The sequence below is a fragment of the Pinus tabuliformis genome, chromosome 9 (genome assembly GCF_031772625.1).
Source record: "Pinus tabuliformis cultivar Carrire ecotype Pingquan chromosome 9, CPIR1, whole genome shotgun sequence".
Classification (NCBI taxonomy): domain Eukaryota; kingdom Viridiplantae; phylum Streptophyta; class Pinopsida; order Pinales; family Pinaceae; genus Pinus; species Pinus tabuliformis.
In genome coordinates this window covers 1,862,833,080-1,862,858,673 of record NC_142307.1, presented here as the reverse complement: position 1 = coordinate 1,862,858,673, position 25,594 = coordinate 1,862,833,080, and positions in this window count along the sequence as shown.

The window sequence follows — 25,594 nt, the reverse complement described above, 5'->3', positions numbered from 1 at the left end:
TCAGAAATACTTCTAACTTGGATTTCTCCAACTAATTAATTTAAAATAAATTAATTAATTATTTCCAAGTAAATGTTAAGACTAAATTCTATTTTAATTCACAATTTAATTCAAGGACAAATTAAATTGGAATATTCTTGTTGCCATATTTCAACACTCCCTCTCAACAAGAAAGGGATTATCTGCCACACCGATCCTGTCTCTATGGAACTCGAATTTACACTTTGACAATTCCTTTGTCAAAATGTCAGCATCTTTCTCCTCTATCGAAATATACTGCAGCAACATGATCCTCTCGACATGTGAAAATCCAAGGGCAAAAAATCTTGCCTTATTCTTCTCCACACTACCATCAACAGCTTGCTTTACCTTGTAAAGCAAACGGGAACTCATAATTGACTTGTTCTTCGGTCTCAGAACCACGTCCCAAACACTGTTACGATGGAGTCATACTCCTCCACCATAGCATCAAACAAAATCGGCTGCTACATTGCTTCCAAAAAGGATGTCTCAACACATTCCCCAGTAAGGGCCATGTATCTAGTGTACCTCTTAGGTGACCTCCTTTGTCTATGTTGAGAATATGGTGCTCCCACATTCTCTCTCGCATCCTCCAACAATCTCTCAGCTTCTCTTATGCGCTTCCGTCCATCTTTGGAAGACTTTGCTTGAGTGCATGTCTCCACTCCTGGAACCTCTGCATGCAGCTACTCTGCACCAGTTTGAGGCTCCTCCTCCTTAGGAACCAACAATTCCTCCACAGCCTGTAGTTGGAGCTCCCTCTCAAGGAAAATTCGCATGGCCATCTGCTCATCAAAATTGATATCTCTACGAACCATTGTCCTTCGATTGGTAGGAAAGTACACCCGATAGTTGTGAGGTGTATCAGTTCACTCCACAAATATCCCCAAATCTGTTGTCAACTCAAGCTTCTTCTGTGCATCCTTTGTCACATGGAAATATACCGATGAGCCAAAGATCCTGAAGTGACCCACATCTGGCCTCTTACTAGAGAAATATTCCTCTGGTGTCTTCATTGCATGTATGCGATGCAGGCTTCTATAACAAAAATAGACCATTGTGTTGTATGCCCCAGCGCACAAGTGAAGTGGTAGGCCTTGGTCATGCAACATTTCCTGTGTTTCCTATTAGGTTCCTATACCAATAGGAATCATAATTTTGAATGACTAAGGTTAAGCCTTGTAATATTGTACATACCTTTGCTTTCTGAAATGTTTCATATTAAAAAATTAAAAAATGAAAAGAGGGTATGTCTTAAAAGAATAATCAAAGGACAAAAAGAATAAGAAAAGGTCAAAAAAATGAAAATATATGAACCCCAAAAACAAAAGAGACGATGAAAGTGTGCAAGTAAAAATGCCACTACTATTTACTTTTATGCATAATAATGATTGTGTGCAGCTTTCTATTCATGCCACAATCCATGGTAATCAAACTGTTTAATCTTGATTATACCATTCTTTGAATTTTATGTTTATAGTTAGAGAATAAAATCGGACCAAACAGTTTAATCTTGGCAGATCATTAGATAGGTAGAGAAAATGAAAGGAGCTCATCAGTTTAATCTGATCCCTTGGATGATATAAGGTTAGAATTAGGTAGTCTACTTTGTAAAAGAGAAAGGATTGATAAGGGTTTGCTAGCCTAAATGCACCCAAATAAAATGAAGAAAAAATGGTAGGATGGGTAAATGGGTAAGTAGAAGAAAGGTTGCAGAAATATCAAGTGATTACACAAAAGCACTTATGTCATGTTTTAAATGCATCTTTCAAATGTGCATAAGTAAACAAAGTAAGAACAATTGTTTACAACTTGGTTTATTTAACATCCCCTTAGTCATTTCACCCCTCTACTTACTAATTTCCCATATATAAGTTCTAAGTACTTAAATCATTTAAGTCAAAAGGGCTCAGAGCATTTCTCTTACTTTTGGAGGGACCAAACCCTCGGCTTGATGACTTATGGACAACAAGTGCTAGAATCCCCTTCATAAAAATTCATCCCCCTTCATTTTCCTTCATTTCCCTAATAAAACCTCCTTTTCCAAAGGTTAAACTTCATTTACCTAGAAAAAGTGAACCACTCCCATGTAAATCCTATTTCACTAAAAAACCCACAAAAACACTTTATCCTAAGTATAAAGCGAAGTACGGAAATATTACACTTTACCCTTTTACTTAAGGAATATTCACTTTGCCCATGGCATTTCATTTTAATTATTAAATTTATTATATAATTCCCCCATATCCCTTTTCCCATATATTAACTAAATCCCTATGTAAATAACTCAACCCCTAGTTTAGTTATAAAGTATACACTTTACCCCATATCCCGACATAAGTAATTAATCTCGGCAGTTAACCTCGCCCCATCACCTAATCTTGTCATTAAGTAGCACCCAATCACTTAACCCAGGATTAATTCCTAAGTTAATCCCAAACCGCCAAGGTTTAAAGCGTTGGGCCCCTCCCTAAACCCAAGATTTATAACCCGCACATTTCCCTTGCCCGATTGTCATCCGATCAACTTCTGCTTCATCTAACAGCCTACATCCATAGCGGCCAAACTCGATCGCCGACCTTTGCCTGCCTGATAAGGTGGTTTTCCCCGACCCCCCGAATGCTACATGTCAAATGCTACAGCACATCGGGTGACCCCTCCCAAATACCTCCCGTTCCACAAAAGCAGTGCGACGACCCTCCAATATCGCTTCCCCAATTAACCGAGAAAACTGCCAAATGTTCTTTTGTAAATGAACCTGCCAAAAGCAATTGTTTTTCTATAAATAGCAAAAAAGCCATCTTTTCGCTCTTTTCACTCATTTTCTCTGTAAAACTATGAAAACCTTTGCGACTCCTGCAAACTCCGACTTCACCAACAAACCTCCAAATTCACTCTAGAAGATGCTGCAGGCAACCCAATTGACCTACCAGTCTGTACCAGAACCATACAAACATCTGCAGCTGTTGTGAACCATCAGTTTGAAGCCAATTCGCCCAATTCTAGGTATTTCACCACATAATACCACTCCTTGTTCACATTAGGAAAAATTTGGCCTGTTAAGTATTTTCATTAAGTCAAATTAATTGAAAATTACCTTAAATTTAAGAACACCCGTAGCCAAACCCTCTGATAAGTTTCCAATTTCCCTTTCAAAACCTTTCAATAAACCCCCAATGCCTAATTAAAATCCACATGAACTGAATAATGGCTACCCCTATTGACCTGAACGTTATACCTATCACAACTCCTCATTTGGACCTCGACCACCTTCCCCTGGCTGACAGGGATTTCCAAATCAAAGATACATCTACCCAGGGCAACTTGCTTAGAATCCATTGTCAAAGTAAGGATAGATAACTCAACCATGCTAATGATATTGGCCTTTAGGAGTCAAATTTACCCAAATATCAGTTCCCCCAAGTACATATCTTTCCAGAAATTGTTCATATGTGCCATGCATGCTACATCCCTAGTCATAGAACCATAATGTCTCATGACCAAAAGGTGTTATTTAATATCACAACTGAATCCATAAATGAAATGTTGCAACTCCAACCAGGACCAAACCAGACTCCACTCTCAATTGGAGATTTGTTAGACCAATATTCCAAACTAAGTCCCTCCAGACTGTCCCAATTGTTCCAAGATTTCATTGTTGAAGAGAAGCACATTCCAAAAATTCCCCCCCCATATCTTTATGCCATGTTTTCTGAAAGGGGCAAACAAATCATCACCATGATATCATGTGTCCTAGGCTACTCTGTTGATGAATTTGTTCATGAACTTGTCCTTGTTGTCATGTCAATCTATACCCCAAGACGACCTCCTGCTATTGTGTACAATTATGCTGAGTTCATAGCTCAAAGAATGCATGAACCGTTCACCAGGATGAACAATGAAAGAGTATTCAAATAATCATCTATCCTCTACCATATGTTCTTATATTATCATCCAGACAAATTTCCTTTTCCCCTCCAGAAGCTGGATACCAAAGGCTAGCCCAGGTTTGTCATTTTTTGGACCCCGCTGTTCCATAAGTATGGCTCACCATATACCTATTAAAATTTCAAAGATTCTTTTTTTCATCCAGTCGTGACTATGCTGAAACGAAGCCCTCCACCCAGGATAAGTCCAGAGATCAAAAGGGTCTAAGAAAAGCAAAGTGGGAGATTGGTATCTATACCAAAACCACACAGAGATAAGGATTTATGGTTTCCAGCTTGCACCATATAAACTACCCAAGTACCTCCCCATGAGGTTGTTTTCTCTAGAGTACTATAGGAAAATAATGAACTCTGATGAGATAAATTTTGTCTTGGCCAGGAAGAGATCTCAATTCAAAGTAAAAAAAACTAGTTAAGCCCCTTCATATGCAATTCTAGAGAGGCAGGGAAGGAAGCAGACCAAATTTTGCAGCAAATGAAGTTCCAACAGAGTTTCATGTGGAGGTATGATCCTCAAGAATTCATGACCAGATTGAGAAAAAAGGCCAAGTTCGGACCTTATATCCACCACCCCATACCAGAGATAGAAATATATGCAAATCAATTTGAATGGGTGGAAAACACTCTGGCAGAAAAAGGAAGTACAAAGTTAGATGTAGAAAATGCCTTATGTGACTTGGAAAGGCAGTTTGATGAAAGCTCGTTTCTGCAGGTACTTGAACAGCAAGAGCAAGCCATGAGCACCTCTCCTATCATGCAGACTCCTCAAAATAAAGAAAGAAATACAAATAGAAACAAAGAGGGAGCTTCTACCTCATGCATGGAAACATCTAATGTACAGTGTGAAACCAGTCACAGCAAGAGGCAAAAGCTCAATATTGTTTCTGAACAAGAAGATACAGAAGAATCATCATAGGTGACCAACACTGATATGAACAGAAGCAAGTCCACAACTCCATCTGGAGACATACAAGAGCCATCCACATCACAGACTCAGATGTTGGAAAGGCAGCTAAGTGTGGAAGTGTCTTCGTTCAGTAGGCCTGCTGACAAGGACCAAGACATAAAGGATAGATATAAAGAAATCAAAATGAGGAATGAGAAGCTCAAAGCTCAGACATATGCTCAATATTTGAAAATCACTCCCACAAATCAAACAAGGTTGATGTCAGCTTTTGTCATCAAGCAGGGAAAGCTTCAAATGTCCTTTGTCAAACCTACAGCATAGCAGCCCATGACATCTTCAGATTTCAAGAGGGTTGACTTTGAAATATTAGCAAGGGATATTCATCCCATAGACCAAATAGAACTGCATAAATAGGCTAGAGAGTTGATATACTCAACCCTTATAGGTAAAGCCATAGCTTCCCATCAACTACAAAACTCATTGAACAACATCTCGGCATAGTTTCAGTTGGAGAAGGCCTCCTCATAAGCCAAGGATACAAGGATTGAGTCTTTGGAAGACTTAGTTATTGAGTTGGGACATCATCCCAAAGATATTAAAGCTACATAGCAGCTCATAAAGAATAAAAACGATGATATTTCTACACTTAAGAAGTAATTAAAAATACCCCAGCTGCAACATCCTTAAACACTTGAAGTCATAGAGAGTCAAACTAGACATGAAGAGTTGATGGACCTGGTCCTAAAACTCAATGACAAACTAAAGGATACAGAGAAAGAACTGGATAACTTGATACAATTAAAACAAACTGACATTGCAATGACTTCTACAAATGTCATCCCTATAGTATCTACTGTAGTCCCTTCCACACTAGCAGCTTCACTAGCACCTACAGCTCCACCTGCCATAGCATTGCCAGTCACAACAGAGTCTACATCAGCAGCAGGTACATCAGGAGAAAAGGCAACAGAGTTAGTTAGAGCCATGGAGGAAATGTCTATTCAGGCTACAGAAATGAACAGACTGAAGGAAAAGGTGGCAAGTTTAGAAACTGACTACAAACTTGCCCAAATTATGCAAAAGGAAGAGGCAAAAAAGGCCAATAGAATGAGTGAAAGAGTCAAAGCTATGGAGAAAGACCTAACATTGGAGAAACCCCTTGGAAAAGACAAGGAACTGTTGTGGGCCAATATCATTGACTCCATCAAGGATATTTGGCCAGTTATTCAACTTATTTTTGAGCAGACAGAATTGATAAAGATAGCTAGAGGTGTTATCCAAAAGGTCAAGGAGGAATTGGGTAACATTCTTGAGGATTCCAATAGACTCACCACTTCCTTAACAACAAAAACAGGTATGAGCTTCATGAGCTAGATATAGAAGACAAGACTGAAACCATTTTGGAAATAAGGAAGGACATTTCCATGAGAAACCTAATGCTGAACTTGGAAGAAAAGTGCGAGAACATGTAGGTAGCCACTGATAGATTCATGGCTAAATTCCAAATTTCGAGGGAGAAGGGATTTCCTAGTCCGTCTTTCATTAATGAAAAACTTATGACACAACAGGACTATGATAAGAGACTCAGGCAGTTGGCTAAAGAACAAGCTAGCACTTCAGCAATAAAAGCACTACCAACAGGCAAAGTTTTGTATAATACATTTGAGAACTTGTTTTTTCTCCAGAATGAGATAAAACACTTGTTCATCACCAAGCCCAATTTTTCCAAGTATATCGAGGCTGATGAGATATATAGGCGAATGATGGATGTCAAGTTACCTGATGCAATATGGTGGGAAAAAATGACTGATTTACTGTGAGAAATTTACAGTATTAAAGTTACTTTACAGTAAAAGTAGAATAGCTAGGTAAATAGATGAAAACATGTTAGCATAGTTAAAGAGTATCAGTGTCAAAGAGTATCAGGTGAAAGATAAAAGTTAAGGAATATTCTAGCGTAAAATACCACAACAGCAAGCCAGCATAAAGGGCTACAAATCCAATCATAAAATCCAACAGTACCACAATAAAAGGGACAACATGAAACAATTCAATAGTTGTCTCTACCTTCCTACAAGAAGATATTTTGTATTTTCTAGATTAAATCTCAAGTTTGTTTTGAGATGTTTTGTAATAATTTATGTATAAATACTTCGCAATTCGAAGTATGTAGGGTGGATTCTTAGACATTTCTATAGACCTTTTTGATCAAAAGACTGTAACCTATTGTATCACTGATTGGACCAACAAGCTCGATTAATGAATAAAGACAAGACATTTCACAGGATTCATGTGTAGACTGAAGTGCAGACAAGTATTTTCTCTTGTTGTTGTTATCTTTCTTTAAAGTTTTTCCACAATCTTTAATGTACTTCAAATATGAATGCTATAATATGGAATGATATCTGAGAATTTGCGTCATTGCACTTTGTTTTAGCTATTATGCATTTAAATGTTTTCTGCTAATTATCTATGTTAAGGAACTCTTGATTGCTCCTTGGTTTAGGTTGTCTCCCTGTAATCTATAGAAAAGGATTCTTAATTACCCTTTGTTTCCGATTATCCTTTGTTCCTCGTTTTGACCCCGGTCTGAGACTTCTTGATTGCTCTCTCACCCTGGTTAAGACCATTTCACCCATATGGACCAAAGACCTACAGTGTACTCTCTAGCTTTCCCTTTGAACACTACCTTTAGTGAGTTAATTCCAGTTATGTTGTCCTTCTTTCGACTTCATAGCCCAATGGTCCAAAGACATCATTCTATCCATCTGTTTTAAGGATTCCACCATCCAATATTCAATATAAATCAAAAACCCCCTGAACCTTTAGAACTAGCCTAAAATCCCAACAAACAAAGCTAAATCATATAGAGAGAGCCCTCTCTGAGCCACAGGTTGGCTAGAGCATATACTTAAAAGTTGGTTTGTGGTTACCTCAGTCCTTTCCTTCTTCTGAAAAATTCTAGGGAAAATTTCTGAGTGATAACATAATGGCGACCATACTAGGGAGTCTGAATCCTCAGTCTTTATAAATATTTAAGGAAATCATAAATCTTCATTCTAAGCTTCTTAAAGTCATTTGTTAAAAGTTCTCTTGAAAAATATCACAAAAACAATTAAAAGGTTTGAAATTTCGATTTCTAGGAAGACTCATTTTACTAGGGCCAATCCAGACCCAAACCCTGCCCTAGTAGTTGATAATCCTAACCTATTTTCAAGAAAATCCAAAAAAGAAGAAAGTTTAGTTAGCCAGATACCATTACTTAAAGCTAATTCATGTCCTCATGAGTGGTTATTTTTAGAAGAACTTCCCTTTGATGTGCCATTTGAATAGTCATTATTTAGAACTAAATCCGAAAATACAAATCCTGACTTTATTGCAAACCTTGAAGTTCAGCAAGCCAACAAATCCATTGATTAATACATTCTGAAATCTCCACAATCATCCATTAATACTTCCACAACCCCTGAGCTTTCTGAACAATCGTCCATTACTTTGAGTTCACCATTGTTCCCTTCAACTTCATCAATAATACCTTCTGAAGTCCATTCTTCACCACCATTTGTACCTACTCTTCCTCACCAACCTATCATCTCCCATTCATCACCTACTAGTCTTGGTTCTTCATCCATTCTTCATCCACATCTTAACCCCTCCCAGCCTACAGCCATGGAAAATAGATATGCTCCTCTTGTTTTACCTACCCAACTTGGTGCTATGCCAGTAGACTATCAAAGTAAAATTGTTCAATTTGATGGCACAAGACATTACACTTCTCAGCAACATGTCAACAATATAACAGATTACTTTGAGTTGCACGAAATTGACACATATAATGTTCAAATGAGACTCTTTGCCCAGAATTTAGCTGGTGATGTTAGGAAATGGTTTAGAGCATTGCCTGTTAATAGTATTGATAGTTTAGAAGCATTTCACCAGCAATTTTTGAACATATGGGAAAAGAAAAAGAATCCCCTACAAATCCTTTCAGAATATGAGAATATTAGAAAGGGACCTAATGAAATTGTTCAAGATTATTGTACTAGATTCAATAGTATATATAACGCCATCCCAGTTAATCTTAGACCCCCACCTGACTTTGCATTAATAAAGTTCCCTGATGGTTTTGACACAGATATGGCATACCAACTTGGGGTAATAAACCCCCCAACATTAGAAGAAATGCAAAGTGTAGCTGTTAGTGTTGAAGCTAATTTGTTAGCTAAGAGGGCTAGAGTTAGAAATGAAAAAAGAGGAACTGCTAAAGATGAAACTTCACCATCTGACATCAAAATAGATAGTTTAGCCAAAATTATGGAAAGACTAATGGATAGAATAGATAACATAGAAACGAAACCCTAACAGGATAACCAACAAGCACCTCCAGTTAGAAACCTAGATTTTAGGAAAAACCAAAATCAAAACATTGGGAAAAATGGACCAGATTAGAACATTAGGCCTCCTTTTCAAGAAAATTATGCAGAAACATCCATCCTAAAGATCCATAACAAGACACACAAAACAACTTTTGGAATAAATGATGAGGACGTTGTTTTTCTCACCCAAGATAAGCAGGAACTGCATATGCTGCAGCAATTACAAATCCAGTCTGGAGAGTCATTTGATTACAAACAGGGATATGATTCTGCCATTTTTGAAGTACATAAACAATATAATCTAAGAAGTAGAAAGAATGCTGATGCCCCTGACCAAACCAAGTAAAAAGTACAAAATAAACCTAAGAAAATAAAAGAAGCCCTTGTTTCAAAGATCCTCCAAATTCTCCCTAGGCAGAACCCAAATCCTTATGGCCCCGCCATTGTAGATATAACCTCTGATCAACCTTCTGTTGATCTCACCTCCACTTCAGTTCCACCCAAGGAACCTGTGGACAAAACTCAAAACACCAAATCTAAAAATCCTCATAAGGAGATCCCAAATAAAGGAAAAGAAGACAAGTCTACTCAAATCCCTACTTCAAAAATTCAAAACCTTCAAACAGAAAAAGTTTCATCACCATTCAATCTAGGAGCAGAGATAGCAAAGCTAAAGATTTCAGTTCCTTTAACAGAACTAATCAAGAATGAAACTTACAAGTCACAAATAAACCATACCTTAAACATTGCCAAAAATGAGGATTCTATCAATTTGTTTGATGACCAACCAGAACTCATATTTGGCACAGATGTTAATGGAAAACCATTAGAGTGAGGAGTTCCACCTTTTTACATTAGCCTTAGTATCCATGACAAAATTCTACACAATGCAATGTTGGATTCTAGGGCCTCACACAACTTAATGCCCAAATCAGTGATGGAGAAATTAAACCTAGACATTATAAGGCCTTATAAAGATTTATTCTCATTTCACTCCAGTCAAGTAAAGTGTCTAGGATTGATTAAAGATTTGTGTGTTACTTTAGTCCAATATTCTGCCAAAAGCATCCTTATGGATATTGTAGTTTCTGACATCCCACCAAAGTATGGCATGCTGTTATCCAGATCATCAGGAGCCAAACTGCAGGGATCCTTACAACTAGATATGTCATATGCAACAATTTCTATTTTTGGACAACCTAAGAAACTATACCAAGAAACCTTAATGAAATATATGGTAAGTAGCCAGGATCGGCATAAAAAATTTCCCATCTACTCCATACACTCAAATATTGATTCTTTTATCCTGTATAATGTTGATCAAACACAAGAAGAAATTTCAGACAATACTAGTACAGAACCAAAAGAAATTGTTGTTTCTACACAAAATGAAACTAACCAAACTACAAAATTTTTCAATGAACGAGATGGTCAAATTGTTGTAAGTGATGAAACGTTTGTTGCACCAGATAGTGAAAATTATGAGCATGAGATATTATGGAATTTAGAGTTGATGGGTCAGTCAATAATTTTGGAGCAGGAGCAGGAGTGTGGATGTTATGAAACTAGCTCAAGAAAAGATAGAAAAGATAGATCAACGCCTTAGAATTCAGGCTCTTCGAGGGGGCAACCTCCTTTACATTACATAAATGAACAATTCTTGGATGATACAAATGACAAAACCTCCTTTCTATATATAGGAGTCTAGGGAGTCACAATATAATCCAGCCGACCTAACAATAATAATATAAAGCCACAAAAATAACAATCGAGGGATTCTATGGGGTACAGAAATAACAATATGGGGGTAATAGGGGCACAACAATATAAATAAGGGATATAACTACAATAGTAATGGAGTAATCACTAGTATTATAGGGACCCAACATGCCCCTCTCCTTCAAAAAAGTGTTGTCCTCAACACTTGAGTAGTTCTGGATACTTCTGCATAAAATTCTCATCCTCCCATGTGGAATCTTCAAGGGATAAGTTCTTCCACTTGATAAGATACTCTGAAATTGATCGATTTCGTAGCTGTCGAGTTCTTGTTTCTGTGACTGCTTCCAGTTCCAATATAATTTTTCCTTCCTCGTCAAGTTCTGGCAATATTGTTTGAATTGGGAGCTTGTCACCTATAACCTTCTTTAAACATGAAACATGGAAAACTGGGTGCAATCGAGAAGCTGCAGGAAGCTCCAATTTGTATGCCATAGTACCAATCTTTTGCAACACCTTGTATGGACCATAATACTTTGGTGATAATTTATTATCCTTCTTAGCTTGCTTTAGTGACATTTTCTTATATGGTTGTAGCCGTAGGAATACCCAATCACCTACATCAAAACTTCTTTCACTGCGATGTTGATCTGCCTGTTGTTTCATTCTATTTTGTGCCAACACGAGGTTATCCTTTAAGAGTTGGAGGACTTGTTGTTGATGTTCGATGTGATGTTCCACTGCCTGAACCTTAGAATTTTCTCTTAAATATGATGTGATGGATGGTGGTTGATACCCATAAAGTGCCATAAATGGGGTCATTTTTGTTTCTGTATGGAAGGAAGTGTTATACCACCATTCAGCCAGAGGCAACCATTTGACCCATTGTGTCTGTTTATCAGATACAAAGCAACGAAGATATCCTTCCAAACATTTGTTTACTATCTCAGTTTTCCCATCAGATTGAGGATGATAAGATGAGCTATGAGCTAACTGAGTACCAAGACAAGAAAATAATTCTGTCCAAAAATTTCCAGTGAAAATGGGATCTCTGTCACTTACAATAATCTTTGGGTTTCCATGTAGCTTTTGAACTGTTTCCATAAATGCAGTAGAAACTGTACTGGCTTTAAATGGATGTGATAATGCACAAAAGTGTGCATACTTGGTAAGTCTGTCAACTACCACCATGATGACACTCTTTCCCTCAGACTTGGGTAAACCTGTGATAAAATCCATTGAAACCTCCTCCCAACGTTGGCTTGGAATGGATAAAAGGTTGTAATAGACCCGGTGTCTTAATTGTTTCAACTTTATTTTGCTGGCAAACCAAACATTCCGCCACAAACTTCTGAATATCTGATTTAAGGCCATCCCAAAAAAATTCCTTCTTAACCCTGTGGTAAGTTTTTAAAAATCCTGAGTGCCCTCCTAAGGGAGAAGTGTGCAATTCCATAAGAATCTTTTGTTTTAGCTGGGAATTCTTACAGAGGTATAAGCGATCTTTGTACCATAACGAATCATTTTTCCAGCTAAATGTATCAGAAGTACTGGAATCTTGTTGTAGCTTTCGAATAAGTGCCCACACTTCTTCGTCATTCTTCCATTCCTCCCTTGCTTCGTTTATCCAATCTGGTTGGATAATAGAAATGGCACACAACAATGCTTCCACATCCTCATCCTTTCTTGAGAGTGCATCTGCCACCACATTTTGCTTCCCTTTTTTGTAGATGATTTCAAAGTCATAACCCAACATCTTTGTGACCCACTTTTGTTGCTCTTCAGAGGATAATCTTTGTTCTAAAAAGTATTTAAGGCTATCATGATCCGTTTTTACCTTGAAGTGTCTTCCCATTAGGTAGGGTCGCCATTTCTTAAGTGCATGGAGTATTGCCAATATTTCCTTCTCATAAATAGCTTTGCCTTCTCATAAATAGCTTTGCTTAAAAACTTTCCCTTGATTGGACGACTTTCAAAAGCAATGGGTCTTTCATCTTGCATTAGAACAGCACCAATTCCATTTCCTGAAGCATCACATTCCACAATAAAGGTTTTTGTGAAGTCTAGTGTAGCTAAGACCGGTGCTTGGCACATTGCCTCTTTAAGATGTTCAAAGGCCTTTGTTGCTTCCGGAGTCCATGAAAATGAATCTTTCTTCAATAATGTTGTTAGAGGTGCTGCTATTCTCCCATAATTCTTAACAAACTTGCGATAATACCCTGTCAACCCAAGAAATCCTCGCAGATGCTTTATGGATGTGGGGATTTTCCATTCCTTAATGGCTTTAATTTTGCTAGGGTCTACCTTAACTCCTTCATGAGATACAATATGACCCAAATATTCCACCTCCTGGACTCCAAAGAAACATTTGGATCTTTTTGCATATAATTGTTTCTCCTCCAATAGTTGTAGCACCCTGTCAACATGTTCAACATGATCCTTCCAAGACTTGCTGTAGATTAGTATATCATCAAAAAATACTAACACAAATTTTCTAAGGAATGGTTTGAAAATTGAATTCATCAAACCTTGAAATGTTGAAGGTGCATTGGTAAGGCCAAAAGGCATGACCAAAAATTCATAATGACCCTCATGAGTTCTAAATGCCATTTTCGGAATGTCTTCAATCTTCATTCTGATTTGATGATATCCCGAACGAAGATCCAACTTGGTGAAGTAAATTGATCCATGCAATTCATCCAGTAATTCATCAATAACAGGAATGGGGAACTTATCTTTAATAGTGAGCTTGTTGAGCTCCCTATAATCCTGACACATGCGCCATGATCCATCCTTCTTGTGCACCAATACTACTGGAGCTGAGAAAGAACTTTGACTCGTTGAATTATACCAGCCTCTAGCATTTCTGCAACCATACGTTCAATTTCACTTTTTTGGACATAGGGATATCTGTACGGCCTGATGTTTGGAGGAACACTTCCTGGAATCAGATGAATAGCATGATCATGATCACGCATAGGTGGGAGACCCTTGGGAGTCTCAAATACCTTGGAATGATTGTCCAGGACTTTTTGGAGATCTGGAGAAATAGATGATTCCAATGTGGAAACATCTAGCGAGCATAATTGTGCAATTACACCTCTTTGCTCCTTTTTTAGAAGCTTTGTCATACCATTAGAGCTGATTATCTTTCCTGGTTTCCCTGCAATACCCCTTAATTCAACTTCCTTTCCTTCCGTAGAAAATTTGATGAAAATTTCTTGAAAATTAAAAGCTATTGTACCCAAGGATTGTAGCCATTGGACTCCTAGTACAACATCCGCACCTCCCATTGGAATGGAAAGCATTGGGCTAGTCAATACATATTCTCCCATGGATAGCTTGATATTATGGCACTTTCCAGAGCAATTTATTGTTCCTCCATTTGCAATCATCACTTGACACTCTGGTGCTGGATATAGGAAGCAATTCAATTCTTTTGCTACCCTACAATGAATAAAATTGTGGGTGCTTCCTGAATCAATCAACACTATTACCTTTTTCTTCTTGATTTGTCCTTCTATCTTGATGGTTTGAGGAGTGGTAATTCCCGCCAATGCATTACAAGATATGGTCGGATTTATTTTTTCTTCATCTAGGCTTTGTTCCTGAAGTATATCTTCTTCTTTTGACCTTTCTTGCTCCTTTTCTTCTTCCTCTTCACAATCTATGTAGAATAATTTCTTCTCAGCACACTTATGACCTTTTGTGTATTTGCTATCACAACTGTAACAAAGCCCTTTTGCTCTTTTTTCTTCCAATTGTTGTGGTGTCAACCTTATAGGTTGTGGAAGACTAGGGGCAACAACACTTCCGTCTTTATAGTTGTGAGTGGTATGCTTCCTGGTTGCCATAATTTTGCTTTCCATTTTTCTTGCTAACCTGAATGCCTTCTCTAATGAATCAGGTTCCCAAAGGCGATCATCATGTTGGATATTATCCTTTAAAGACCCTATGAACACATCAATCCTATGCTCCTCTGGAATATCTTTTACCCTTATGTTCAATTTTTGGAACTCCTCAATGTGCTCCATTACTGAACCCTTTTGTTTGAGACTTATCAATTGGCTAAAAAAAGTGTTGCTTTTTGTATCTTCATAATGTGCTATCAATTCTTCCGTAAAAATTGCCCAAGTGATAAATTGTTTACGAGAGCAAAGCCATTGATACCATACAAACTGATTTGGTTCCAAATAAACAATTGCCATACGTACCTTTTGTGCGTTTTGCACATTATTGAGATCGAAGAATTGCTCCATCTGTAATATCCATGTGGCGGGATCCTTGCCATCAAACTTCCTCATATCGATTTTTGGAATATGGTGATTCTTCGATCCAACATTAGCGTCTATGGAATCATGATTAACATTTCTTTTGTTCTCATCATGAGTTTCCTTTACTACCTTTTCACCATTAGTGACCCTTTCTTGTAGCAACTTCATCAATTCTTCCATGTCTGTCTTCATATCTATCTTCAAATCTGACATGTCTCTCTTCAAATCTGTCTTCGAATCATCCATCTTAGCTTCCATGCCCTTTATCTTAGATTCCATGCCATTTATCTTAGATTCCACGCCATTTACCTTAGATTCCACGCCACTTATTTTAGCTTCTGTTAGCTTTTGTGAGCGTGACATTTGTTGCACTTGGTCTTGTAATTTTGATAGATCATGTAGCATTTCTTCCTCTTCTTCATGGGTCATGCTAGAGCTTTCAGGTTCCTTACTAGGTGTTTGCATTTTCTTTCCTCGGGGCATCAATTACCGATAATAATGCTTTACTATGCCCTTTGAATTCCGTTAAACCAAGCTTACACAAAAATTTAAAAAAAACTACACACATTTTTTCACTTTATAGAAGCCTGATATTTATTCTGATGTATCTCTGTAATTTCAGATCATCCAATTCTGAAATTGCTACCTGTAGTAGCCTTCTTCATCCTCTTTCCAATGCCACAAGTCTGAGCCAAATTTGATTCTCCAAGGAAGAGTTATGTGAAATCTCCCACAGTGACTTAATTTTAGACTGGTTCAGTAGAGCGAACTTGTACGACGTGCCACGAGTCACTGTTTCAACCTTTGAATCTGAAACACACATACAAGAAACTAAATTCCATCCTCTTTTTGTAACTTCTTACTAAATTTCAATCCAATCCCCAGAGAGAAAGTTATGACGAGTTTCCCCAGGTCACCTGTTTTGAATGTAATTCAGGAGTCTGCAAAAAGGCCAACTTCCTTAGATCATATCTCCGTAAATATTGTGCGAAAAGCTCTGAAATTCGGACCCAAGGTTCAGCGCGACTTCTGAAACGTCACAGAAAAAAAGTTATAGCGAAAATGCCACGATGACCTATTTGGAGCAGCGAAATCCTAGAATCCAAAGCCCTGATACCAAATGTTATGAAACCAGCTCAAGAAAAGATAGAAAAGATAGATCGACGCCTTAGAATTCAGCCTCTTCGAGGGGGCAACCTCCTTTACATTACATAAATGAACAATTCTTGGATGATACAAATGAAAAAACCTCCTTTCTATATATAGGAGTTTAGGGAGTCACAATATAATCTAGCCGACCTAACAATAATAATATAAAGCCACAAAAATAACAATAGAGGGATTCTATGGGGTACAAAAATAACAATATGGGGGTAATAGGGGCACAACAATATAAATAAGGGATATAACTACAATAGTAATGGGGTAATCACTAGTATTATAGGGACCCACCAGTGGATATATAATTTGGAGAATAATCACTCAGATGGTCATGCATATAGATTGAATTTTAAATGTACCAATGATATGGCCGAGTATGAAGCATTAATTTTAGGCCTTAAGATAGTTAGGAATCTAGGAGCTAAAAGAGTTTCTATCATGGGAGACTCTGAACTAATTATAAAACAGATAGATGTTGTATATATGACAAAGGACCCTAGATTAAGTTGTTATAGAGGAACTATTGTAGAAATACTTAACACTTTCCTAGAAACAAAGCTTCCAGTAATCCCTAGAAAACACAATATGCAAGCCCATATTTTAGCAATGTTTTCTAGCGCTTGCAAATTACCCTTCCAACCTAACCATCAATACACTACTGAAGTTAGGCACAGTCCTGCAATTCCAGATAATTTGAAGAATTGGCAAATATTTTCTAATGACAAATAGATAAATAACTTTTTACTTTCAGAAGAAGAGTTTGTAGATAACAATATAGATAATGATACATCCATAGATCCTGACACTAAGGCTGAGTTAGAAATAAACGAGATAGAAGGTGATGAAATAGATAGATTTAACCCAACTAAATTTACTAAATCAGATATAGATAACTTAGAGAAAATTGAGATTGATGAAATGATCAGTGAAGAAACTGTATTAATTAATCTCAAGGATAACTTCTTACCAAAGGGATTAACCCCTCTTGAAGATTTATTTGATTCAAATGATGTTCGTAGGAAACCTACGATGAAACCAGTAAGGTCTGATATAGAGGAATGTAATATAGGCACCAATGAAAATCCTAAACTGATCAAACTTTCAAAATCATTACCTCCAACTGAAAAAGTGAAAAACATTGAGTTGTTGAAAGAATTTCAGGATGTTTTTGCATGGAGTTATGAGGACCCAAATCCTATGACACCAACATCATCCAGCGCACCATTCCCATTAAGGAAAATCAAAAGCCTTTCAAACAAAAACTTAGAAGGATCAATCTTGTCTTATTACGTGCAATTGAAAAACAAATTCAGAGGATGTATGATGCTAAAATAATTGCACCAATTAGATTTTCTGATTGGGTCTCAAACTTGGTGCCAACTAGAAAGAAAAATGGTGAGATTAGACTATGTGTGGATCTTAGAAACCTCAACAAAGTGTCATTAAAAGACAATTACCCTCTCCCCAAAATGGATCACATTTTATAGAGGGTATTTAGATCAACCAGAATCTCATTGTTGGATGGGTTTTCTGGCTACAATCAAATCTTGGTTCATCCAGCTGACCAACCGAAAATTGCCTTTACTACTCCTTGGGGCACATTTATGTATGTGAAAATGCCTTTTGGACTAATGAATGAAGGAGCCACTTTCCAAAGGGCTATGGATATAGCCTTTGCAAAAGAAATTCATGATTTCCTTGTGATATATCTAGATGATATTATTGTTTTTTCAAAGTCGGACAATCAACATTTGGATCATCTAAGACAAGTTTTTATTAAATGCAGGAAATTTGGAATCTCCTTAAACCCCAAGAAGTATTTTTTTGGGTTAGAGGAAGGAAAGTTGTTAGGTTACATAATTTCAAAATATGGTATAAGAATAGACCCTGCAAGAATAGAAGCCATCTTGAAAATACAACACCCGAGGAACATTAGAGAGTTACAAGCTTTTTTAGGAAAAAATATTTTTCTTAGAAGATTTATATCTAATCTAGCAGAATTAATTAGATCACTTAACAATATGTTGAAAAAAGATTCAACCATAAAATGGATTGTTGAGGCTAAAAAATCCTTTGAAGACATTAAACTGGCCTTAACTAAAACACCTGTGTTAATCAGTCCTAAATTTGACAGAGATTTCATCTTGTTTTCCTTTGCTTCTGAGCACACAATAGTTGTAGTTCTATTGCAGAAAAATGACCAGGGCTATGAACAACCTATTGCTTTCTTTAGCAAAGCCCTGAGAGATGCCCCCTTAAAATACAATATAATGGAAAAACAAGCATTGGCTTTAGTCAAAGCCATTAAGGACTTCAGGGTATACATCTTATATTCTCATGTAGTAGCCTACCTTCCAAATTTAGTAGTCAAAGACATCCTAACTCAAGAAGGTCCAGATGGAAAGAGGGGAAAGTGGATTTCTACTATTTTAGAGTATGATATAGAAATCAAACCTACTAAGTTAATCCGGGTCTAAGGTTTAGCCAAGCTCATGGTTGAATTGAACTGTCAGGCCTTAGATATAAACTTTATTGCAGTAATAGATAATGAAGAGGAGATGGTGACTCTACTAATTAGCTAGACCTTTATTGAATCACCTTGGTATGAGGATATTATTTATGTTTTACAGAACTTACAAGCTCCTCTTGAATTATCTAGGACTAAAAGCATGTTTTTAAAGATGAAATCCTTGAAATTTTGTATATTAGACAATGCTCTATTTTGGAGAGATCATGAAGGTGTTCTTCTTAATTGCTTATTAAAAGATGAATCTAATAAATTTTGCAAGAGTTTCATGTAGGTGACTGTGGAGGACACCGTTACTAGAAGACCACTGTAGATAAAATCCCTAGAGCTAGTTTCTATTGTCCTACCTTGTTTTCTGATGTAAAAAAATATGTGACCTCCTGTCACAAATGTCAAATTTTTTAGGGAAAGAAAAAGCTTTTACCTTTACCCCTCAAGCCAATCTCAATTGAAATACCTTTTCAACAATGGGGTTTAGACTTCATTGGTGAAATTCACCCACCGTCCTCTGCCCAACACAAATGGATCCTCACAGCCACAGACTATTTCACAAAATGGATAGAGGCCATACCTTCAAGGCAAGCCACAGACATTGTTATCATAACCTTCCTTGAAACCAATATTCTATCAAGATTTGGATGTCCAACTAAGCTTATTACTGATAATGCAGCAACCTTTAAATCCAAAAGAATGATAAATTTCTGCAATAAGTATCATATCACCTTGGCCATTCTACAACCTATTACCCTCAAGGGAATGGACTGGTATAATCCTCAAACAAAAGCCTGGTAAAAATCATCAAGAAGTTACTAGAGGACAATAAGAAAACTTGGAACAAAAAGCTAGTCAATGCCTTATGGGCAGACAGATTGACTACTAAGAAATAAATTGATACTTCTCCCTATCAACTAGTTTATGGGATGGAAGTTGTCTTTCCATCCTCTTTCGGAGTACCAATAATGAAGATACTTCAAGAATTGTAGGTTGAACCAAATAGTATCCAAAGAAGAATTAACCAGAATATTCGTCTTCAATAAACCAGAGAAGAGGTCTACATCAGGTCTCAAGTTGTGCAGGAAATGGTTAAAAATATTTTTGATAAAAGAACCAAGGCTGAAGATTTTTACCTTGGTGACAAGGTGCTCAAGTGGGATTCAAGGAGGGAAGACAAAGGTAAACATGGGAAATTTGATTTCCTATGAAAAGGTCCCTATGTCCTCTATGCTTACGAAGGAAATAATTCTTTCTTCTTAAGAGAACTTGATGGTACAAAAGTAGAAGGTGGGCGAGTGAATGGTTGAATTCTAAAACACTAATTTGAACCTAGTTACTAATTTTCATTTCCCATTTGTACATATTCTATTTTCAAAAGTCTAGTTTGGATTGGATGGTGATTTTTGAAGTTGAAGCCCGAAGAGAAGGCCCTAAGATTTAAAGATTTACTGTCATAAGTATCAATAATGCAGATGCATAAAGGAACACTTTGAAAGGTAACATCAACAACAATTCAAAGGCCACTGATATTGAATGTTCTTGACATTTCACTAGAAAATTCCATCCCCAAGTGGAGCCACTGTTAGGTTCCTATAATAGTAGGAGTCATAATATTTGAATGGCTAAGGTTAAGCCTTGTAATATTTTACATACCTTTGCTTTCTACAAATGTTTTCCATATTAAAAAGCTAAAAAATGTAAAGAGGGCATGTCCTAAAAGAATAATCAAAGGACAAAAAGAATAAGAAAAGGTCAAAAAAATGAAAATATATGAACCCCAAAAACAAAAGAGACCATGAAAGTGTGCAAGTCAAAATGCCACTACTATTTACTTTTATGCATAATAATGATTGTGTGTAGCTTGTTATTCATGCCACAATCCATGGTAATCAAACTATTTAATCTTGATTATACCATGCTTTGAATTTTATGTTTATAGTTAGAGAATAAAATCTGACCAAATAGTTTAATCTTGGTAGATCATTAGATAGGTAGAGAAAATAAAAGGAGCTCATCAGTTTAATCTGAGCCCTTGGATGATATAAGGTTAGAATTAGATAGTCTACTTTGTAAAAGAAAAAGGATTGATAAGGGTTTGCTAGCCTAAATGCACCCAAATAAAATGAAGAAAAAATGGTAGGATGAGTAAATGGGTAAGTAGAAGAAAGGTTGCAGAAATATCAAGTGATTACACAAAAGAACTTATGTCATGTTTTAAATGCATCTTTGAAATGTGCATAAGCAGTAAACAAAGCAAGAACAATTGTTTACAACTTGGTTTATTTAACATCCCCTCAATCATTTCACCCCTCTACTTACTAATTTCTCATAAATAAGTTCTAAGTACTTAAATCCTTTAAGTCAAAAGGGCTCAGAGCATTTCTCTGACTTTTAGAGGGACCAAACCCTTGGCTTGATGACTTATGGACAACAAGTGCTAGAATCCCCTTCATAAAAATTCATCCCCCTTCATTTTCCCTCATTTCCCTATAAAACCCCCATTTCCTAAGGTTAAACTTCATTTACCAAGGAAAAGTGAACCATCCCCATGTAAATCCCATTTCACTAAAAAAACCCACAAAAACACTTTATACTAAGTATAAAGAAAAGTACAAAAATATTACACTTTACCCTTTTACTTAAGGAATATTCACTCCGCCTATGGAATTTCATATTAATTATTAACTTTATTATATAATTCCCCCATATCCCTTTTCCCGTATATTAGCTAAATCCTTGTGTAAATAACTCAAACCCTAGTTTAGTTATAAACTATACACTTTACCACATATCCCGACATAAGTAATTAATCCTAGTAGTTAACTCCACCCCATCGCTTAATCCTGTAATTAAGCGTCACCCGATCACTTAACCCAAGATTAATTCCTAAGTTAATCCCAAACCACCAAGGTTTAAAGTGTTGGCCCCTCCCTAAACCTAAGATTTATAACCCGCGTGTTTCCCTTTGCCTGATTGACATCCGATCAACTTCCGCTTCATCTAATGGCCTACATCCATATCAGACGAACCTGATCATTGGCCTTTACATGCCTGATAAGGCGGTTTTCCTCGACCCCCCGAATGCTACGTGTCAAACACTGCAGCGCATCAGGTGACCCGTCCCAAATACCGCCCATGCCACAAAAGTTGTGCGACGACCCTCCAGTACCACTCCCCCAATTAACCGAAAAAACTACCAACTATTCATTTGTAAATGAACCTGCCAAAAGCGATTGTTGTTCTATAAAGGGCCGGAAAGCCCTCTTTTCACTCTTTTCACTCATGTTCTCTATAAAACTATGAAAATATTTGTGACTCCTACAAACGCTGAATCGACCAACAGAACTCCAAATTCACTCCAGAAGATACTGCAGACAACCCAACTAACCTCTCAGTCCATACCAGAACCATACAAACCTCTGCAGCTACCAAGAACTATCAATTTGAAGCCAATTCGGCCAGTTGCAGGTATTTCACCACATAATACCACTCCCTATTCACATTTGGAAAAATTCAGCCTGTGAAGTATTTTCATTAAGTCAAATTAATTGAAAATTACCTTAAATTTAAAAACGCCTGCAGCCAAACCCTCTGATAAGTTTTCAATTTCCATTTAAAAACCTTTGAATGAAACCCCAGCACCTAATTCAAATCCACAAGAACTGAATAATGGCTGCCCTTGTTGACCTAAATGTTAGACCTATCACAACTCCTCATTTGGACTTCGACCACCTTCCTTTGGCTGACAAGGATTTCCAAATCAAAGATACATCTACCCAGGGCAACTTGCATAGAATCCACTGTCAAAGTAGGGATAGATACCTCAACCATGCTGATGATATTGGCCTTTGGGAGTCAAATTATCCCAAATATTAGTTCCCCCAAGTACATATCTTTCCATTAATTGTTAATATGTGCCATGCATGCTACATCCCTAGCCATAGAACCATAATGTCTCATGACCAAAAGGTGTTGTTTACTATCACAGCTGAATCCATAAATGAAATGTTGCAACTCCAACCAGGACCAAACCTGACTCCACTCTCAATTAGAGATTTGTTAGACCAATATTCCAAACTAAGTCCCTCCAGACTGGCCCAATTGTTCCAAGATTTCATTGTTGAAGAGCAGCACATTCCAAAAAATCCCCCCCATATCTTTATGACATGTTTTCTGAAAGGGGCAAACAAATCATCACCATGATATCATGTGGCCTAGGTTTCTTTCCTGATGAATTTTTTGATGAAATTGTCCTTGCTGTCATGTCAATCTATACCCCAGGACAACCTCCTACTGTTGTGTACAATTATGTTGAGTTCATAGCTCAAAGAATGCATGAACAGTTCACCGGGATGAACAATGAAAGAGTATTCAAATACTCATCTGTCCTCTACCATATGTTATTATATTATCAGCCAGACAGATTTCCTTTTCCCCTCTAGAAGCTGGATACCAAAGGCTAGCCCAGGTCTATCATTTTTTGGAACCCACTATTCCATAAGTATGGCTCACCATATACCTATTCAGATTTCATATATTCTTTTGTTCATCCAGTCATGACTATGCTAAAAGGAAGCCCTCCACCCAAGATATGTCCAAAGATCAAAAGGGTCCTTCAGTTGTCTAAACAAAGCAAAGTGGGAGATTGGTATCTGTACCAAAACCACACAGAGAAAAGGATTTATGGTTGCCAGCTTGCACCATATAAACTACCCAAGTACCTCCCCATGAGGTTGTTTGCTCTAGAGTACTGTAGAAAAATAATGAACTCTGATGAGATAAATTTTGACTCGGCCAAGAAGAGATCTCAATTCAAAGTAAAAAACTAGTTGGGCCTCTTCATATACAATTCTAGAGAGGAAGGGAAGGAAGGAGACCAAATTTTGCAGCAAATGAAGTTCCAACAGAGTTTCATGTGGAGGTATGATCCTTAAGAATTCATGACTAGATTGAGAAAAAAGGCCAAGCTGGGACCTTATATCCACCACTCCATACCAGAGATAGAAAGATATGCAAATCAATCTAAATGGGTGGAAAACACTCTGGTAGATAGAGACAGTACAAAGGTAGATGTAGAAAATGCCTTATGTGACTTGGAAAAGTATTTTGATGAAAGCTCATTTCTTCAGGTACCTGAACAACAAGAGCCAGCCATGAGCACCCATCCTATCATGTAGACTCCTCAAAATGAAGAAAGAAATCCCAAGAGAAATAGAGATGGAGCTTCTACCTCATGCATGGAAACATCTAATATAGAGTGTGAAACCAATTGCAGCAAGAGGCAAAGGCTCAATCCTGTTTCTAAACAGGAAGATACAGAAGAATCAACACGAGTGACCAACACTGATTTGAATAGAAGTAGGCCCACAACTCCATCTGGAGACACACAAGAGCCATCCACATCATAGACTCAGATGTTGGAAAGGCAGCTAAGTGTGGAAGTGTCTTCGTTCAATAGGCCTGTTGAGAAGGACCAAGACATAAAGGATAGATATAAAGAAATCAAAATGAGTAATGAGAAGCTCAAAGCTCAGACATATGATGAATATCTAAAAATCACTCCCACAAATCAAACAAGGCTGATATCAGCTTTTGACATCAAGGAGGGAAAGCTTCAAATGTCCTTTATCAAACCTACAACACAACAGCCCAAGATATCTTTAGATTTTAAGAGGGTTGACTTTGAAATATTGGCAAGGGATATTCATCCCACAGACCAGATAGAACTGAATAAACAGGCCGGAGAGATGATGTACTCCACCCTTACAGGTAAAGCCATAGATGCCCATCAGCTACAAAACTCATTGAACAACATCTCGACACAGTTTCAGTTGGAGAAGGCCTCCTCACAGGCCAAGGATACAAGGATTAAGTCTTTGGAAGACTTAGTTATTGAGTTGGGACATGATCCCAAAGATATTAAAGCTATAGAGCAGCTCATAAAGAATAAAAACGATGATATTGCTGCACTTAAGAAGCAATTAAAAATACCCCAGTTGCAACACTCTCAAACACTTGAAGTCATAGAGATTCAAACCAAACATGAAGAGTTGATGGACTTGGTCCTAAAACTAAATGATCAACTAAAGGAGATAGAGAAAGAATTGGATAAATTGATCCAATTAAAATAAGCTTACATTGCCACAACTTCTACAAATTCCATCCCTACAGTATCTACTGCAGTCCCTTCCACACTGACAGCTTCATTAGCACCTACAACTCCACCTGCCACAAAATTCCCAGTTACAGTAGAGTCTACATCAGCAACAGGTACATTAGGAGAAAAGGCAGTAGAGTTAGTTAGAGCCATGGAGGAAATGTCTATTCAGCCTATAGAAATGAACAGACTGAAGGAAAAGGTGGCAAGTTTAGGAATTGACTACAAACTTGCCCAAATCATGCAAAAGGAAGAGGCAAAAAAGGCCAATAGAATGAGTGAAAGAGTCAAAGCTATGGAGAAAGACCTAACATTGGAGAAACCCCTTGGACAAGCCAAGGAACTATTATGGGCCAATATCATTGACTCCATCAAGGATATTTGGCCATCTATTCAAGTTGTTTTTCAGCTGACAGAATTGATAAAGATAGCTACAGGAGCTATCCAAAAGGTCAAGGAGGAATTGGGTAACATGCCTGAGGATGCCAATAGACTCATCCACTTCCTTAATAGC